The following is a 19,487-nucleotide window of genomic DNA, read 5'->3' as shown; positions in this document are numbered from 1 at the left end:
TAACTATTTTAGCTCCAGTTTAAGAAACATTTAGAAAAAGAATACATAAGGGACATATTATCTACAATTCAAATTTCATTCAACACAATTCGTGGAAAGTACAGAAGAGTGGTTAGAAGCTCCAATCCAACAACTATTAGGGAAAGTGCATAAATTTGGAAGGGTCAGTGGAACAGACTTAGGGGGTCATTCCGACCCCGGCGGGCGGCGGAAGCTGCCCGCCTGGCGGGAACCGCCAGAAGACCGTACCGCGGTCAAATGACCGCGGCGGTCATTCTGACTTTCCCGCTGGGCCGGCGGGCGACCGCCAGAAGGCCGCCCGCCGGCCCAGCGGGAAAGCCCCTTCAACAATGAAGCCGGCTCCGAATGGAGCCGGCGGAGTTGAAGGGGTGCGACGGGTGCAGTGGCACCCGTCGCGATTTTCAGTGTCTGCTAGGCAGACACTGAAAATCATTATGGGGCCCCCAGGGGCCCCACGACACCCGTTCCAGGCATCCTGTTCCTGGCGGTTTTTACCGCCAGGACCAGGATGGCGGGAAGGGGGTCGGAATCCCCATGGCGGCGCTGCTTTCAGCGCCGCCGTGGAGGATTCTCCGTTGGCAGGGGAAAACCGGCGGGAAACCGCCAGTTCCCCTTTTCTGACCGCGGCTTTACCGGCGCGGTCAGAATTGCCCCTGAAGCACCGCCAGCCTGTTGGCGGTGCTTCCTCCGTCCCTGGCCGTCGGAATGACCCCCTTACTGTTTTAATTCCAATCCAAAAAAGATCGGGCATTTACTATTCTAACTCCAATCCTACAGACATTGTGGAAACTACATATATTGGGAAAATAGGGCATCATTGCGACCCTGGCGGCCGGCGATACACCTGCGGTACCACCGTCAATAGGCTGGCAGTGTACCGTCAGTGTATTATGACCGTGGCGCATTAGCCACGGCCATACCGCCGGCCCCTGCAACTGACTGCCAGGATTCCGCCAGGCGGTCAAAATCCCCAAGGCAGCGGTGCAAGCACAGGAAGCGCGATCCTACGGTCACCAGCTGCAGGAGGTGGGGCAGGCCAGGAGGCCCCTTTAAATTGAACTCTCGCGCTCCCGCTCACGGGACATGCGCGGGCGGTGCCCGGGAGAAGCCCGGGCCAATGGCGGGCCCGTCCTTGCCCGGCATTGCCAGGAAGAGGCAGGGCAGGCCCCCCCCCCTGACATCTTTACTACGACTTTTGATCTGGAGGTACTCTTTTAGCTTTTTAATTTGCAAAGGATGTTATTTCACTGCTGTTTACATGACTGAGTTTAGATCTTAGAAGCATGTAAAATAAATTAAAAGAGTAGGATTCTACGTGCAGTTATTGGGGGCAGGACCAAACCCAAATAAATTTGACTTTGTGTTTACGCTACAAGCGCCGGATTTTGTCTGTGGTTGCCGGGGGTGGGATCAAGCCCCCATAAACTTGACCTTGAGCTCCTGAAGCACCGGATTCTGTTTGTGGCTGCTGGGGGCGGGACTTTCCCCTTATAAATTGGCTATCATGCTCCATTTGCTTTTTCTCGTGTTATCTAACTTGAGGGATTCCAAATAGTCACTTAGGATGGGGAAAAGGAAAGCTAGTGGCAACTCTACTGGGCTGGGAGGGGCTAAGAAAGTACCTCGACACGCTGCTGATTTAATAGAGGAAGTAGAAAGCTTGTTAGCTACCAAACCTTCCAAGTCTTCTAAGAGAGGGATCACTGTTGCAACTAATGATATATAATCCTTTTTTACCCCTGCAAACAGAGAGCTACTGCTAACGTCATCACAAGGGGGTCATTAAGAACCTACTACGCTAGAAGCCTCGGCTAACCTAACAGAGAGCCCCAAACTGAGTGTGCTCAGTCAGCAGGATAGTGTACCACCCCTTATAAACTGCTCTAATCATTTTTTACCTCTTGCCCCCTTGGTTTCCCCCAGTATAGAGAGGAGTGTATTATGGGAAGCTGGGGAGCCACTAACACACTTAGACATTCAGGGGGAACACCCTGTTGAGGCACAGTTCGTACAAATAAGAGCTGAAATAGTGAGTCTAAGTGAGTATCTTACATCCTTCAGTCACTTGATACACGAGAAGTTGGATGGCATAACTGCTGTAATTGGGGGCAGAAGGAAATCCTCTTCTAAATCTGAGTCTAACCCTCTACCTAGGCAAATCCAACAAGCTGAAACATTTACGGCGGGAACACATAGGGGAAAGAGGGCTGAAGTGGTAACGAAAAACTGCCAAGGGGAAGAATATGCACCTTCTGTTGTGACCGACTCAAATAAATGTGAGGGAGACATAACATTCCAATGCCCCCCAGTAGATGTACTTCAAGACTGGATTGTAGGAGCAGTCCAACTTCAATTGTGGATTGACGCAAAGCCCCCATAGCGAAGGTTGGGAGGGACGACATACCCAGCAAAAAGGCTTTGGACCCTTCTGCCCTAAATAACCTGATATTGGGTACCATGGGAGTAGAGGCAGGATTACATTGCAATGACCAAGCAGAAGAGATGGACTGTGGAATAATATCCTCCCTAAGCGAGAACAAAGAGAGACTGCAAAATATTGGGGATGGAATTGACCCATTAATTAAATTTTTATCTTGGAAGGTGGCAGGTGTGCTACGAAAAATAATTAACCCTGATTGGTGCAGCTTTATAGATCAACATCACTGCATTTTATTGCAGGAGACATGGGCCCGTGTGCGATAAACAGAGCAGGTTACTGGACCTTTCAGAAGGCTGCTCTTCCATCACCATCTGACAGGGCATCAGGGGGTTTGATAATCTGGCTAAAGCACGATCTGTTTCCAAAGGCAAAGGAGCTATTTACCCCCACTAGGGATATACTAGCTGTTGAGGTTGAATTTAGCAGTCCAAGGGGGCCTGTTCGTATAGTATTTGTGAATATATATGTTAGACCTGGCCCTCAAAGGACCCAGACTGCTTTGCTAAATTTGCTTACAGATCTCTTGAACTATCTACCAGGGGGGCAGGGCTTAGTTGTTGCAGGAGATTATAATATGCAACTGAACTGCAAGGGTGACCATCAGCAAAAAGGAATCCAGTTTGCAAATTCATGGTATAGATCTGTGCCGTCCCAGGTTGTAATTAAGAAAGCAGGGGGATTATTAGACCTATTAGAGGACCTAATAAAAGTAAAGGGGCTAAGAATAGTAAATGGGAATACGAAGTCAGACACCCCGGCATTGCCTACATATAGGAGAGGCCCATACTCGAGCCGCTTAGATTATGTCATAGTAGATGACACGCTTTGGAATTCTCTTATTGACATGGTTGTTTTTCCACGCGATGGCAACGATCATCAAGCGCTGTGTAGTTCCTTTTCAACCACCACATTCAACTGTAACACATTGACTTGGTGGGTTAAGGGTAATGCCCTAACCATGAAAAATGATCATAAAAATGTGAAATAGGAATTGGTGGAAGATAATGCAAACTTCCAGTTATTAATTTATGAAATAGTCATATCAACGCTCCTCCCCTTGAAGCATATTGATCTTGTACCGATTGATCTGATTAATTTGCATAGCACTTTCATCAATCGGCTAAGACCATACTTCCAGGTAGTAAGGAGGCGGGTAGAAACTGGGGATAGCCCATCGAGATGGTTGTCTAGTTCCTGCCGTCAGGCCAAAATACAGTTATTGGGAGCACTGAAGGCAGGGAATTGCCGAGAGATAAGAGCAACCAGGACTGCTTACAAAACAGTATTGAAAAATGCTAAAAAAGAGTGGGAAACCAAATATTGGAACGGGTTGGTAGATGCACTCCGTGAGAAGGACTTTAAACTGTTTTGGAAATTAGTGGCAGGAAAAAGTTGCTCCCAAAACGTGGAGAACTACCCAGTAATCCAGCCAGAAACCTGGGTGTTACATTTTGGAAACCTATATAGAGCAGCCCAAATTAGTAACACTATTGTTCCTCTACCAAAATACAAGGGGCCCTTTATTTCTCATATATCTACTGTTGGGTCAGTTATATCATCTAAATTTGACTTGGACCTCTTTTCTTTTCCCTAAAAGAAACAACTTCGGCTCTCCAAACAGTACTCAAAGGGAAGGCCCCTGGGCTAGATGGTATCCCAGGTGACTTGTATTTGGCTCGACCTAGAACTTGGTCTTTATATTTAAATGCACTCAGTAATGAGATACTGAGGTGTGGTGGATTTCCCCCCACATGGCAAGGAGCAATCATAGTTTTTAAAAAGGGGTCAAGGGAAGAACAAACTAACTACAGGCCAATAAGTTTAATTGATGTCAGACAAAAAAATATTCTGTAAACAGGTCCTGATTAGACTGCAAACATGGGTAGAGGATTCTCATATCCTTTCCAACTTTCAGACAGGATTCAGGAAAGGAGTGAGTACAATAGATCAGGCGTTTAGGTTTAACCTCCTTTGTTGGAAATACCTGACACTTAACAAGAGCCACTTGTATGTGGCTTTTATCGACTTAAAAGCAACCTTTGACATGGTCCCACGGAACTTATTGTGGAATGTTCTGGAGACCGACCAACTTGACAAAGAATTGTTAAGATTGATTAGGTATCTTCATGAGGGTACTTATGCCCAGGTACGTTGGTCTCAAGGTGGTGATCTGACAGAAGCCATACCCGTTGACAGGGGGGTCAGGCAGGGGTGTGTCCTGGCCTCCACATTGTTTAATCTTTTTTATCAACGGTGTGGTGGACCAGCTGATGCATTGTAACCATGATGCTCCAAAGCTAGCAGGAGCCCCTGTCCCCATTTTAATGTTTGCGGATGACACCTTATTGATTTCAAGAACCCCAATGGGTCTACAAAACAAACTTGACGCTTTTTCTAAATTCTGTACCAAGAGGGGCCTTGAAATAAATCCAAACAAAACAAAGTTTATGGTCTTTAACCTGCATAAGTCATTTAGGGGGATAATGACCATAGCAGGTCAACTGGTAGAGAGAGTTAGGCAATTCGACTATCTGGGGATTAGACTAGCAGATGACCAACAGTGGTCGGCACAGATTGGGAAGAGCTTGTCTGTCCTCAGGCAGAGGTCAGCAGTGATAGGGAAGGAAATCACCAACATCTCGGAAGGGGAAATCTCACCTGCTATCACAGTTTACAAAGCAGCGGCAGTGGTTGCTTCAACCTATGCTGCTGAGCTTTGGTGGTACTGCAATTCTAGATGTTTGACGGTGGTAGAAAACCGCTTTATATGTAACTTCTTGCGGCTGCCGATGAGTACCCCTCTTATACCCCTTAGATTTGAATTAGCACTAAACGAGGTTCATAATGAAATTGCTCTAAGACCTCTTATGTACTGGGTCCTTCTTTGGACTTCTGAACACTTGTCCACCTACCAAACAGCAACAGATGAGTTCTTAGTGGACGACTGTGCATTAAAAATCCCTTGGTTTAAATATATTAGAGATATGAGCAAATTCCTTAAAAGGGAGGAGGTGTGGAGAGATCCTCGCAATTTGACCAAGGAAGTAAAAGCACGCATAAGGAGGTGCTACTGGGAGACTATCCTGGTGCAAATTTGGTCCAAAAAAAAACAAGGTAGCAGGACGCTACAGTTTTTGGATCATAAATGTAGCCCCAAGTTTGAGGCCTCTATGGACAACGTAAACCCCCCCCCCCACACCAAAACCCTTTTCATTCAATTTAGACTCGGAATTCTGCCTCTCAAGACATTTACTGCGAGATGGAACGCAGAGGAATACAATCTGACCTCTTGTCATTTTTGCCAGGAGCACCCAGAGTCACTTGCACACTTCATGTTTTTTTGTCCTAGATATTTGGCTCCCAGGAAGAAGTGGATCATTCCTCTATGCAGGTCAATGGGGATAAGGAAAAGCAATACATCCTTACGCATCTCAGCAAGTGATACAAGCGACAAGGTAGTCTTTGCAGTTGCAAGGTATTTGCAAAATGCATGGTCCATAAGAACCAGAGAATAGTCATAACTGTGTATTTTAATGAATTTATTTTAGATTAGAATCATTCAATGTAGCAGCAGATTAGGGATTGGAACTAAGACGTAAAGGCCTATAAGGTTTTAAGACTGATGTCTGTTTTGTACTGTTTTAATAACTATGTGACTTTGCAATTCATTTTAGAAGGAATTTTAGGGTTTCCCAATGTATCATGTGGTGTTCCTTGTTTTTTTTTTTTTAACTGGTTTACTGTATGATCATGGTATGGTGTCTAATGGATACTTTTATGGCTTTTAGCCGAAATAAAGTTATTTATTGATTGATTGATATTGATTGAGTCCCCAACTGCTAGCCTGTCCATGGTGGTAAACACCACCATGGAAAGGCTGGTGGTAAGGGGGACTCGGGTTGCACTGCCCCATCGCACATTTCACTGCCTGAAATGTGCCACAGGTGCTGCTGCACCCGCTGCACATCAACATTGCCGCTGGCTCTATTATGAGCCGTTGGCAATGTTGATGTGACTTTTCCGCTGGGCCAGTGGACTGAAACACTGTTTCTGTTCGCTGGCCCAGCGGAAAAGTCATAATAGGGAGCCCCAAATACCACCAGCACTGGCAGTATAGTGGGGCCTGCAGCTTCAGCGGTCTTTCTATAAGACCGCCAAAGTTGTATTGAGGGCCATAGTGTTTTGTGACCAAAGTTAGGAAGGACCAGTATAAGATTCACACCATGTTAGGGATTTACACATTTGAAGGAAAGCATTGTAGGATGTAGTGTAATGATCAGAGATCCATTTCATACTCAAAGCTGGAATGATCCAGTGAACTACATTTTGGACCCTCTCCGCATACACAAATATATCACATTTGCTACTCAAAATCATACAGATTTTTATTTGTACCAGAAACAGGAAACCTAATTACTACTTGGCAACTTAGGTGGTCATTACAACCCTGGCGGTCGGTGTTTAAGAGGCGGTAAAACCGCCAACAGGCCGGCGGTAAAAAAAATGGAATCACGACCGTGGCGGAAACCGCCAACATAGACAGCCACTTTAACACTCCAACCGCCACGGCGGTACAAACAAACACCGCGGCGGTAACCATCAACAGACAGGCGGAACACAATGTACCGCCCACAGTATTACAACAGGCCAATCCGCCACCTTTTCCAGGGCGGATTCACCGCAAACAAAAACCCAGCAGAAACAGGAATTGGAAGGGAAAACGCTCACCTCTACACACCCCATGAGGAACCAGGACGCCATGGAACCGGAACTCCAGATTCTCCCTGCATTTGTCTTCCTGCTCCTCTACCAGGAGCACAAACGCTGGTGGCGACGACCACGGTGAGTACTGCACCTATGACACAGGGGAGGGGAGGGAAAAAAGAGTGACACACACACATGCAACACCACCACCCACACCCCCACTCTCACCCACTACAACACACACACTAATACATATTGATACTTTACAGTTACACCCCCAAACCCCCCCCAGAAGAATGCAAAGACAAAAGGAAATGATTTGAACGTTTGTAATCTATTAAAATCCAGTACTCAAAAATATATATACACTATAAACAAATATATACACCAGTAATACAAGTCCAGGTGTTGCACCATTAAAGTCCGTGGACCACTGGGCCCAAAATGCATGAGCAAGGCCCACACTCAATACCCGATCAAAACAAAGAGAACACTGCAGGGGCATCAGATAGAAATAGAACAGGCACCTCTGGGGGAATGGGGAGCACCTCAGCCGGTTGAGTGCAGGATGCCTGATCCACGAGGGGGCTCCATTCCCACTGCTGTATCCTGGGGAGTGCAAAGCCGTAGTCTCACAAGTCTCTCCAGTGGGTGGTTTGCCCACTGTGTTATCCTGGGGAGTGCAAAGCCACAGTCTCTCAAGTCTCTCCAGTGGGTGGTTTAACAACTGCTTTATCCTGGGGAGTGCAAAGCCACAGTCTCACAAGTCTTTTCAGTGGGTGGGTTGCCCACTGCTTTATCCTGGGGAGGGCAAAGCCACAGTCTCTCAAGTGGATGTCAATCTCCACTGGATCTGGAGGGGGCTTTGTGCCAGGAGTGCTTCATCCTGCCAAGGACAGAGGTAGTGGATGTCTTTCTCCACTGGTTCTAAAGGGGGCTTTGTGCCCAGAGTGCTCCATCCTGCCAAGGACAGAGGTAGTGGATGTCTTTCTCCACTGGTTCTGGAGGGGGCTTTGTGCCCAGAGTGCTTCATCCTGCCAAGGACAGAGGTAGTGGATGTCTTTCTCCACTGGTTCTGGAGGGGGCTTTGTGCCCAGAGTGCTTCATCCTGCCAAGGACAGAGGTAGTGGATGCATTTCTCAACTGGTTCTGGAGGGGGCTTTGTGCCCAGAGTGCTTCAACCTGCTTGTGGAGGACTCAGTAGCATCTGAGCTTTCTGCGCTCATTGGCCTGCGGTGCTGGTGGCGGGGGTGTCCTGTGAAGCGGTGCTGCTGGCGGCAGTGTCCTTGGCACCGGTGCTGGTGGCGGCGGTGTCTTGTGAAGCAGTGCCGGTGGCGGCGGTGTCCTTGGCAGCGGTGCTGGCGGTGTCCTTAGCAGCGGTGCTGGTGGCCGCAGTGTCCTGTCAAGCGGTGCTTGTGGCGGTGGTGTCCTTGGCAGCAGTGCTGGTGGCAGTCTTGTCCGACGTGCAGGTTTGCGGCGACTTGCCTTTCTTTCTGTTCCCCTTCCCTACCTTGGATGGTGGCGCAGCTTTCTTCCCACTCCCAACTGTACTCCTGGGAGAGCCTTTGGTGCCAGATGTGTTGCCTTTCTCCTGCCGGGCAGTGGCCAACTTTTTATGCATCTGAGGTGGGGGACTGTCCGTGGTCTGGCTCCTTGGCACACTGGCTGCCCTGCTGCTTGGCACACTCCAGAAGCCGGTTACTGCTGGCACCACTGTTCCCGGTGATGTGGTGGCTGAGGTGCTGGGTTGGGACCTGGAAAGGTGGGCCCTAGGGGACTGAAGGGTTGGGGGAGGTGAGGGGAAGAGATCAAGGTTGGACAGATAACGTTTTTTGGACACACTGGGACGGGTAGATGGAGTGGGTTTGGGAGTGGAGGAAGAGGTAGTGGTTGTAGGAGGTGTACGTTTGCTGACTTTGGGTGAAGGTGCATGGGCTGGAGGCTGTTGTGAGGTGGATGGCTGTTGGGTGGGTGTGTGGCTGCGTTTGTGTACCTTGGGGGGTGGGCTCACAGACACACTGGGAGAGGACACAGGGGATGTGTGAATGGTAGTGAGGGTGGTAAGTGCATGTGAGCGGGGTGTGGTGATGGGTGTGCTGGTCATGGAGGTAGTGGCTGAAGATGTAGTGCATTCAGGTGTGAGTGGAGACGAGACAGGGAGGGAGGAGGGAGACGAGGAGGAGGGGGACACAGTGGAGGCAGTGGATGTTGGTATGTGTACAGGGTATGATGCTTGTGTGAGTGCCTGTGGGATGTGTGGTGCTTATGTTTGCCAGAGCTTCCCTTGTGTGTTGAGGTGTGTTGCATGCTGGTCTGATGGTGTGCTTGGGATAGGCTAAGGTACAGGGGATTGGGGCTGGGTGGAGGAAGTTGGAGGGGGGAGGCTGGACACCGGGACAATGGCTGCCATCATTGCTGAGGCCAGAGTCTGAAAAGCTTGCTGTTGGGCTGCCTGACCAGAATGAATGCCCTCCAGGTATGCATTGGTCTGTTGCAACTGCCTCTCTACACTGTGGATGGCATTCAAAATGGTAGACTCCCCAACAGTGAGGGATCTCAGGAGGTCAATGGCCTCCTCACTGAGGGCAGCAGAGCTGACAGGGGCAGGGGCTGAGGTGCCTGGTGCAAAGGAGATGCCCACCCTCCTGGGTGAGCGGCCACAGGGCACATGCTGAGGGGCTGTTGGGAGGGTGGTGCTGGTAGGGGGGGTGGCGGCTGTACCTGTAGATGCGGGGGCACAGAGGGGCCCGCCACCGCAATGGAGCTCCCATCAGAGGAGGAGTCCATGTCGCTGGTCTCCGCTCCTATCCCCGCCGTGGAGCTCCCCTCGCCCTCCGTCCCACTGGTGGCTTCAGACTCCGTGGTGTCACCCTCCAGGGCCATGTGGGATGCAGCTCCCTCCTGCTCCGGTGGCACAGCTCCTCCGCCTGATGATGCTAATGCACACAAGAACAGGGAGACCACAAAAAGGGGAAAGACATGTTCAGTGCATGCAATACCGCTACCGTTGGCGGACACTACAGACACAGAAGCCCCCTGCACTACGCCGTGCACTTTGAGTACCCTAATTAATCACAGGGACATGGGTTACAAGGCCTATGCCCGATTGCTGCACACATGGAAGTCACAGGAGCCTGACTAGGTGTAGTTGCCTCTGAACACAGGTGGGGGCGGGGGGGACCTTGCCTACTAAACACGCCCTGGCCTAGGGGAACCCACAGCCCACCTCCCCCACCCAGGCACCTCCAATGTTCGCTGAATCAGCTGAATGAGAGTGTACTCACCCCCTTGTGGCTACTGTGATGCCCTCAAGTGCCCATCCAACTCCGGATACGCCACCGCCAGGATCCGGAACATCAGGGGGCTCATGGTGCGATGGGCACCCCTCCCACATTGGGAGGCCATCCCCAGCTGGGCCTCCGCCGTCTTCTTGCTCCAGCGGCAAATATCCTCCCATCTTTTCCCTCAGTAGGTGCTCCATCTGTGGTGGACCCCCAGGGTCCGGACTTCCTTGGCGATGACACGCCAAATATCCTTCTTCTGGTGGGCGCTGACCTAAAGGAATAGTACAGGGGGAAAAGGAGAAGATATAACCGTCCGCACCGTCACAGTCATTGGCCCGCATCCCTACCCTTGCCATGACGCACATCCACTCACCATCGTTTCGTGAACACCTCATTCTCCCCCCCCATCTTCCATCCACACCACTCTACACAGGCATTGCCCATACAGCATGCTCACAGTGTACTTACCTGTTTGTCTGGAGGAGCGTAGACTAGCGTGTACTGGGGTAGGACCCCATCCACTAGTTTCTCCAACTCCTCTGTGCTGAAGGCAGGGGCCCCTTCCCCAGACACATGAGCCATTGTCTCTTCCAGACTGAGGTCACAGCAGCACTTGCAGTGTAGGTCCTCTCCTGTCAAAGATCAGAAATCAAGTGAGTGAACAGAGAGAAAATGGCGGTCACATCCGCGGCGGAGCGTACCATCACCGCCGGCGTACATCGTCATTGGCTCCTGGGACCCATAGGGTCCAATGTTAAACAATGCAGGATTGCGCTGCGGTCATTGAACGCCTACCGCGACGGTGTACAACACCAGCCCAGTTACCTCATATCCCTTTGTCCCACTTTACAGGTCAGGCAGCCGCCATTTCAGGGGGCCACATGGCATTCATTTTAAATGCGTCACACATATCTAGGCCTTGCATACACACTAAGGGGGTGATTCCAACTTTGGCGGGCGGCACGCGGTCAGAAGACCGCCGCGGTTATTCTGTGTTTCCCGCTGGGCTGGCGGGCGACCGCCAGAAGGCCGCCCGCCAGCCCAGCGGGAAACCCCTTCCCACGATGAAGCCGGCTCCGAATGGAGCCGGCGGAGTGGGAAGGGTGCGACGGGTGCAGTAGCACCCGTCGCGATTTTCAGTGTCTGCTATGCAGACACTGAAAATCTTTTAGGGGCCCCCAGGGGCCCCAGGACACCCCTCACCGCCATCCTGTTCCTGGCGGTCACGACCGCCAGGAACAGGATGGCGGTGAGGGGGTCGGAATCCCCATGGCGGCGCAGCAAGCTGCGCCTCCATGGAGGATTCCTCAGGGCAGCGGAAAACCGTTGGTAGACCGCCGGTTTTCCGTTTCTGACCGCGGCCATACCGCCACGGTCAGAATGCCCTTGGGAGCACCGCCAGCCTGTTGGCGGTGCTCCCGCGGTCGTTGACCCTGGCGCCCCTAAGTCAGGCACATAGCGGATTTAAAAATTTGTGGAATAAAGTTGTGTTTTCGTACCTCAGTGTTGGCTGACTCTCTGCTTGCTGTTCTCCTCCATAGAGCACATCCGCTGGGGCAGGTGAGGAGATGGCAGCATTCTCCGGTGTACAGACCGCTTGTGGACCTGTCGACAATGGAAGAGCGACATGTAATTGTCACCTACAGACTGGACCGTACCACAATCCAGGAACTTTGTGCCCAGTTGGAGCCAGACCTGATGTCAGCTATCCGCCATCCCACAGGAATCCCCCCTCTAGTGGAGGTCCTGTCAGTACTCCATTTCCTGGCAAGTGGGTCTTTTCAAACAACAGTGGCCATAGCATCAGGGATGTCCCTGCCTATGTTCTCCATCATATTGTCCAGAGTGTTGTCTGCCCTGCTGAAACACATGCGCAGCTACATTGATTTCCCTCAGGTGGAGGATTTGCCTACAGTGAAAGGTGACTTCTATGCCCTGGGACATATCCCCAACATCATTGGTGGCATTGGCCTTGGGGGGTGATTCTAAGTCCGGCGGGCGGCGGAGGCCGCCCGTCAGACTTCCCCCACCAAAATACCGCTCCGCGGTCGAAAGACCGCTGAGGGTATTTTGGGATTTGCCCTGGGCTGGCGGGCGACCGCCAAAAGGCCGCCCGCCAGCCCAGGGCAAATCAACCTTCCCACGAGGACGCCGGCTCAGAATTGAGCCGGCGTAGTGGGAAGGTGCGACGGGTGCAGTGGCACCCGTCGCGTATTTCAGTGTCTGCAAAGCAGACACTGAAATACATAGTGGGGCCCTCTTACGGGGGCCCCTGCAGTGCCCATGCCATTGGCATGGGCACTGCAGGGGCCCCCAGAGGCCCCGCGTCACCCCCTACCGCCATCCTGTTCCTGGCGGGAGACCCGCCAGGAACAGGATGGCGGTAGGGGGTGTCAGAATCCCCACATGGAGGATTCTGTAGGGCAGCGGAAAACCGGCGGGAGACCGCTGGTTTTCCTAGTCTGACCGCGGCCGAACCGCCGCGGTCAGAATGCCCTGCGGGGCACTGCCGGTCTGTCGGCGGTGCTCCCGCCGACCCTGGCCCCGGCGGTCTGAGACCGCCGGGGTCAGAATGATCCCCTTGGTCTCCCCGCAGGAGTGAACAGGTGTACAGAAACCGGAAGAGTTACCATTCAATGAATGTGCAGATGGTGCGTTTGGCTGACCAGTACATCTCCCACGTGAATGCCAAGTTTCCTGGCTCGGTGCATGACGCTTACATTCTGAGGAATAGCAGCATCCCTTATGTGATGGGGCAACTCCAGAGGCACCGTGTGTGGCTATTGGGTGAGGACATGGACCCTATACAGTGTGACTAGGTGTCTGGGGATATCCCTAAGAGTTAGTGTGTGTCTAACAGATTTCCCTCGACATTTGCAGGTGACTCTGGTTACCCCAACGTGTCATGGCTACTGACCCCAGTGAGGAATCCCAGGACAAGGGCAGAGGAACTCTACAATGAGGCCCATGGGTGAAAAAGGAGGGTTATAGAGAGGACCTTCGGCCTCCTGAAGCTCAGGTTTAGGTGCCTCCATCTGACATGTGGTTCCCTATTCTACTCACCAAAGAAGGTGTGCCAGATCATCGTAGCCTGCTGTATGCTTCACAACCTGGCTTTGCGACGACAGGTGCCTTTTCTGCAGGAGGATGGTCCAGGTGGAGGTCTTGTGGCAGCTGTGGAGCCTGTGGACAGTGAAGACGAGGAAGCAGAAGAAGAGGATATTGACAACAGAAACACAGTGATTCATCAATACTTCCAGTGAGACACAGGTAAGAAGACATCACTGCCTGCTACATCTGATACCCTTGTTCTACCTCTCATCGGTCTGTCACTTTCACCCAGTGTATGGACCCTGAGTTGTCACTTTCCCTTTCAATTTCACAGATGTGGGTCCTACTGTCTGACATCTGCTTTATTTCCTCCTGGACTATAGCTGTGTGACATAGATATGTTGACAATACAATGGATGTAGCAGTTTTCCACAGTTATTGCAAATCCACATTTTCGAAAGCATAGACTGACTCCAGATAGTTTTGTGATTTAAGGGTGTTTATTTCAGTGCTAAATAATGGTCAGGGGTGATGGTGGAGGAATGTCCATGGCAGAGTCCAGTCTATTAGTCTCACAGGTGCATTGTCCAAAGGTGCATAGGAAGTGGAGCTGGGGCAGTTTAAGGATGGACAGGGTGACAAAGTGGGACAGAAGGACAACAATCAGGGTGGTCTCATTTTTTGGCGCGGGTCTTGGCATTGTTCTCTGTCTTTGTCCTGGATCTCAGGGACCTCTTGCAGTGTGGTTCTCCATCTGCAGGGGTGGGGTGCTGGTGTCATGGTCCTGTGGCGGTGCCTCCTGTCCACTAGCGCCGGCGGAGGTGGTGGGCAGTTCATCGTCCATGCTAGTGTCAGGGGCCCCTTGTTGTGCCACAGTGTCCCTCCTGGTGTTGACGAGTTCCTTCAGCACCCCTACAATGCTGCCCAGGGTGGTACTGATGGATTTGAGTTCCTCCCTGAACCACAAATACTGTTCCTTCTGCAGCCACTGGGTCGCCTGAAACTTGGCCAGTACCATTGCCATCATCTCCTGGGAATGGTGGTAGGCTCCCATGATGTTGGAGAGGGCCTCGTGGAGAGTGGTTCTCTGGGCCTGTCCTCCCCCTGTCGCACAGCAGCCCTCCCAGTTCCCCTGTGTTCCTGTGCCTCTGTCCCCTGAACTGTGTGCCCACTGCCACTGCCCCCCAGGTCCCTGGTGTTGTTGGGGTGGTGGGTTAGCCTGGGTTCCCTGTAGTGGTGGACACACTGCTGCTTGACTTGTCCTAGGGACAGAGGTATGGGCCTACTGGGTGGGTGCTGTGCTGGTGTTTCCTGAGGGGGGAGGCTCTGCTGTGGCTTGTGCCAGTGTGAGGGGAACCGACTGTCCCGAGGTCCCAGATGGGCCAGGCTGGTCATCTAGATCCAGTTGGACAGAGCTGCTGTCATCACTGTGGGCCTCTTCTGTGGGTGGAGTGGGCATGTCTGGAACCTCCTGTCCGGTGACGTTGGGTAGGGCCCCTGTCGCACAGCAGCCCTCCCAGTTCCCCTGTGTTCCTGTGCCTCTGTCCCCTGAACTGTGTGCCCACTGCCACTGCCCCCCAGGTCCCTGGTGTTGTTGGGGTGGTGGGTTAGCCTGGGTTCCCTGTAGTGGTGGACACACTGCTGCTTGACTTGTCCTAGGGACAGAGGTATGGGCCTACTGGGTGGGTGCTGTGCTGGTGTTTCCTGAGGGGGGAGGCTCTGCTGTGGCTTGTGCCAGTGTGAGGGGAACCGACTGTCCCGAGGTCCCAGATGGGCCAGGCTGGTCATCTAGATCCAGTTGGACAGAGCTGCTGTCATCACTGTGGGCCTCTTCTGTGGGTGGAGTGGGCATGTCTGGAACCTCCTGTCCGGTGACGTTGGGTAGGGCTCCTGCAGGGGTGTAAAGGCATGATTATTGCATCTGTGTGTGCCATGGTGTGCAATGGGTGGGTGACCCTGTACCCCAGTGCTTGCATTCTTGTGTAGGACCTTGTGTGCTAAATGTTTAGGGGTGTGTGTGGGTATGTGCAGTGGCCATGCATTGGTGATGGGTGTCCATGCTTTGTTGTTGCATGCAGGGCTTGGTGTTGGGATGTGTGGTTTGTGATAGTGGGACATGTGTGAGGAGTTGGAGTGATGGGGGTGAGGCGGAGGGTGGGGATATGTGACAGCATGCAGCTAAGGTGGGGGATGAAGTATTTAAAGATTTGACTTACCAGAGTCCATTCCTCCATCTACTCCTTCGATGCCCTCAGGATGCAGTATAGCTAAGGCCTGCTCCTCCCCTGTTGTTAGTTGTGGGGGAGGAGGTGGGGGTCCGCTGCCAGTCCTCTGAACTGCAATCTGGTGTCTTGAGACCACTGAACGTACCTTCCCCCGTAGGTCGTTCCACCTCTTCCTGATGTCATCCCTAGTTCTTGGGTGCTGTCCCACTGCGTTGACCCTGTCCATGATTCTGCGCCATAGCTCCATCTTCCTAGCTATGGGGGTGTGCTGCACCTGTGATCCGAATAGCTGTGGCTCTACCCGGATGATTTCCTCCACCATGACCCTGAGCTCCTCCTCAGAAAACCTGGGGTGTCTTTGCGGTGCCATGGGGTGGTGTGGGTGATGTGTGGGGTGGTGTGTGTTGTGATGTGTGGGGTGATGTTTAGGGGTGTGGTGTTTTGTGCGTGGATGCTGTGTGAGTGATGGTGTTAAGTGCCTGATAAGATGCTAGTTTGTAGATGATGGTGTCTCTCTCTGGCCTTAAGTTGCAGTCGTGGTCGTAAGGGTTTGTGGGTGATGTGGGCAGGTATTTTATATTGTATTGGGTATGTGGGAGTGGTGTGTCTATGTGTATCAGGTGTGTGTATTTGTAATTGTCCAATTTGGTTGTGTTTTATAAGTGTGTGTGTATTTTGAGCGTGGCGGTGTGTACCGCCAATGAAATACCTCAGTTGAAAGACCGCCGCGTGGATTCGTGGGTCGTGATAGTGTGGGCATATTCCTGTTGGCGTGACGGTGGAGGTATTGTTATCGCCAGTTTATCACTAACCTTTGGTGTGGCGGACTTGTGTGGGAGTCTGGATTTTGGTGGATTCCGGACTGTGGGTCATAATAGCTGTGGCTGAATTCCACGGCGGTGTGTTGGCGGTCTTCTGCACGGCGGTAAGCAGCATTTACCGCCAATGTTGTAATGACCCCCTTAGTGTCTTAAAGTACAATGCTTGAATATTTTAATTCTACTCCTCTTACTCTCTAAATGAGGAACAAACCAAGGAAAATGTGGGAACCACATAAAAAATTTCCTTCCCTACCGTTCCAATGACTTTAAATTAAAACAATGGGTGTGTCATCAGAAGGACAGTTACTAAAAGCAAGCCTCTGGCATTAGTAATGGCACCCATGAATCAGAATTGTGTACCTGATTCCACATCATATGGAAGCAAGTGCAATAAAAGGGATATGAAAATCCCATATAATATTTGACCAGAGGTTGCAATTGTGCTGATCAAGGTACCCAGCGGCCCTTGAAAAAACACGTGGGCCCACCATGAACCTTGAAACAACTTGAGAAGTTTTAAGTGACAGAATAGAAAGTGCCATAGATCATGGAGAAGTATGTTTTCAACAATAACTTGCAAGCCATGTTTGCCAAATTATTCAGTAGTGCTCATATTGCTTCTGAAACTGAATAGTTTGATAAGAGGAAGAAAAGTCAAATGGTGAAATAACTCAGAAAGAGATTTGCGAAGCTAATACTTCAGTAACAAATGAACCATATAATCTGGTCTTGCTGTTTCAGCTGAATGTTATTTAATACAATTAAAACTTTTCCCATTGTCTGGAAATATCAGACCATAACAATATTCAGACACACTACTGTAATAATGTAATAGGAGGAGAATACACATGTCAGCGCTTTTTGCCAGTAACCCTTTCTGTGCCCAGGGCTTAATGGTTACGTCCTAGGCTGCAGTGCTGCTGTGCCAAGGGTGTAACCATTATGTCCTGAGACCACCCCATGGGAGAAGCACTGGTGCACCCCCGTGGGCGACCCACCCAACCCCACTGGGATTGCAATGGAAGACCTTCTGCTGCCACCCTTAACCGCCCCCCTGGGGGATCTGATGACGTCGGCACATGCACGGTGCTCCCACATCATAAGAGCAAGGATTAATATGTGGTGTGTTTTGTGTGGCTCCCACATGGTTTACTTAGCTAGAAGCACTGGTAAGTGGAGGATTTGTCAGTGATATTTAGGGACTTTGTTTCATAAGGTCATTCATGAATCAAGTTATTTTTTATGAACCATTTACTTACCCTCATGCCAAATGCAACCAATATACCTGAGATGGACTAGTGAGTGGGTGTGCAATAATGTTTTGGTGTTTTTATTTGCTTTCTACCATCCACGCATACTCTCTCTGTAGGGAACACCTTGCCGTCAGATCTTTTTGGCAACTGATCATTAAGGGAGTAATATGTGGTGTGTTTTGTGTCGATGCCACAAAGTTTACTTAACTAGAAGCACTTGTAAATGGTGGATTTATATGGTGGATTGGCAGACTGGAAAGGTGCTTCCACCCACGACCAGCAGGAGCTCTCACCCAGTGCCCAATCATAGCTTCCCCACTCAGCCAGGGCCAATCATAGCTTCCAGACCGAGCCAGAGGCACTGAAGACTCAGAACTGACACTGGGAAGGAGTTTGTGAACCTTTTGGAATACTTGAGGTTTTTTGTTGTTCACCTCCATCCAAGGGAAAAACCTGAAATCTTACCTGGCTCTGAGCTCCATGACCCTGGGTAGAAGAAGTGACTTTGCCCCCTTGAACCTGAAACACTCAAAATGTTGAAAATATCACTAAAACAGCTGCTGGGAGGCTATAAACAGGCCAGAGGCACTGAAGGCTCAGAACCGGCACTGGGAAGGAGTTAGTGTACCTTTTGGACCATGTGAAGTGTTTTTTTTTCCACTTCCATCTAAGGCAAAACAAACTGAAGTTGTACCTGACTTGGAGCTTCATAGCCCTTGATAGAAGGAGTGACTTTGTCCCCCTTGAACATGAAACACTAAAAATGTGTAAAATCACACCAAAGCAGGTGCTGGGAGGCTAGAAATGGGCCAGAGGCACTGAAGGCTCAGGAGCTGATACTGTGAAGTGGTTCATGTACCTTTTTGGGGCATATGAATTGTTTTTTTGTTTACTTCCATCCAAGGGAAAACCCTGGAATATTATGCGACTTAAAGGGTAATACTTTGTCCCCTTAACCCCTTCTGTGCCCACAGCGTGATGGTTATGTCCTCGGCTGCTGCGCTGCTCTCCAGTATGGACCATGCTGAGGTGTACCTGTATGTGTTCCCTGTGTGATGACTAACTATCTCACTGAGGCTCTGCTAACCAGAACCTCAGTGGTTATGCTCTCTCTCCTTTCTAAATTGTCACTAACAGGCTAGTGACCAATTTCACCAATTCACATAGGCATACTGGAACACCCTTAAAATTCCCCAGTATATGGTACTGAGGTACCCAGGGTATTGGGGTTCCAGGAGATCCCTATGGGCTGCAGCATTTCTTTTGCCACCCATAGGGAGCTCTGACAATTTGTACACAGGCCTGCCACTGCAGCCTGAGTGAAATAACATCCACGTTATTTCACAGCCATTTACCACTGCACTTACGTAACTTATAAGTCACCTATATGTCTAACCTTCACCTGGTGAAGGTTGGGTGCAAAGTTACTTAGTGTGTGGGAACCCTGGCACTAGCCAAGGTGCCCCCACATCGTTCAGGGCAAATTCCCCAGACTTTGTGAGTGCGGGGACACCATTTCATGCGTGCACTATACATAGATCACTACCTATGTATAGCGTCACAATGGTAACTCCGAACATGACCATGTAACATGTCTAAGATCATGGAATTGTCACCCCAATGCCATTCTGGCATTGGGGTGACAATTCCATGATCCCCTGAGTCTCTAGCACAGACCCGGGTACGGC

The sequence above is a fragment of the Pleurodeles waltl genome, chromosome 7, assembly GCF_031143425.1.
Source record: "Pleurodeles waltl isolate 20211129_DDA chromosome 7, aPleWal1.hap1.20221129, whole genome shotgun sequence".
Classification (NCBI taxonomy): domain Eukaryota; kingdom Metazoa; phylum Chordata; class Amphibia; order Caudata; family Salamandridae; genus Pleurodeles; species Pleurodeles waltl.
The sequence above is the reverse complement of the archived record's forward strand: the minus strand, read 5'-3'. Positions refer to the sequence as shown.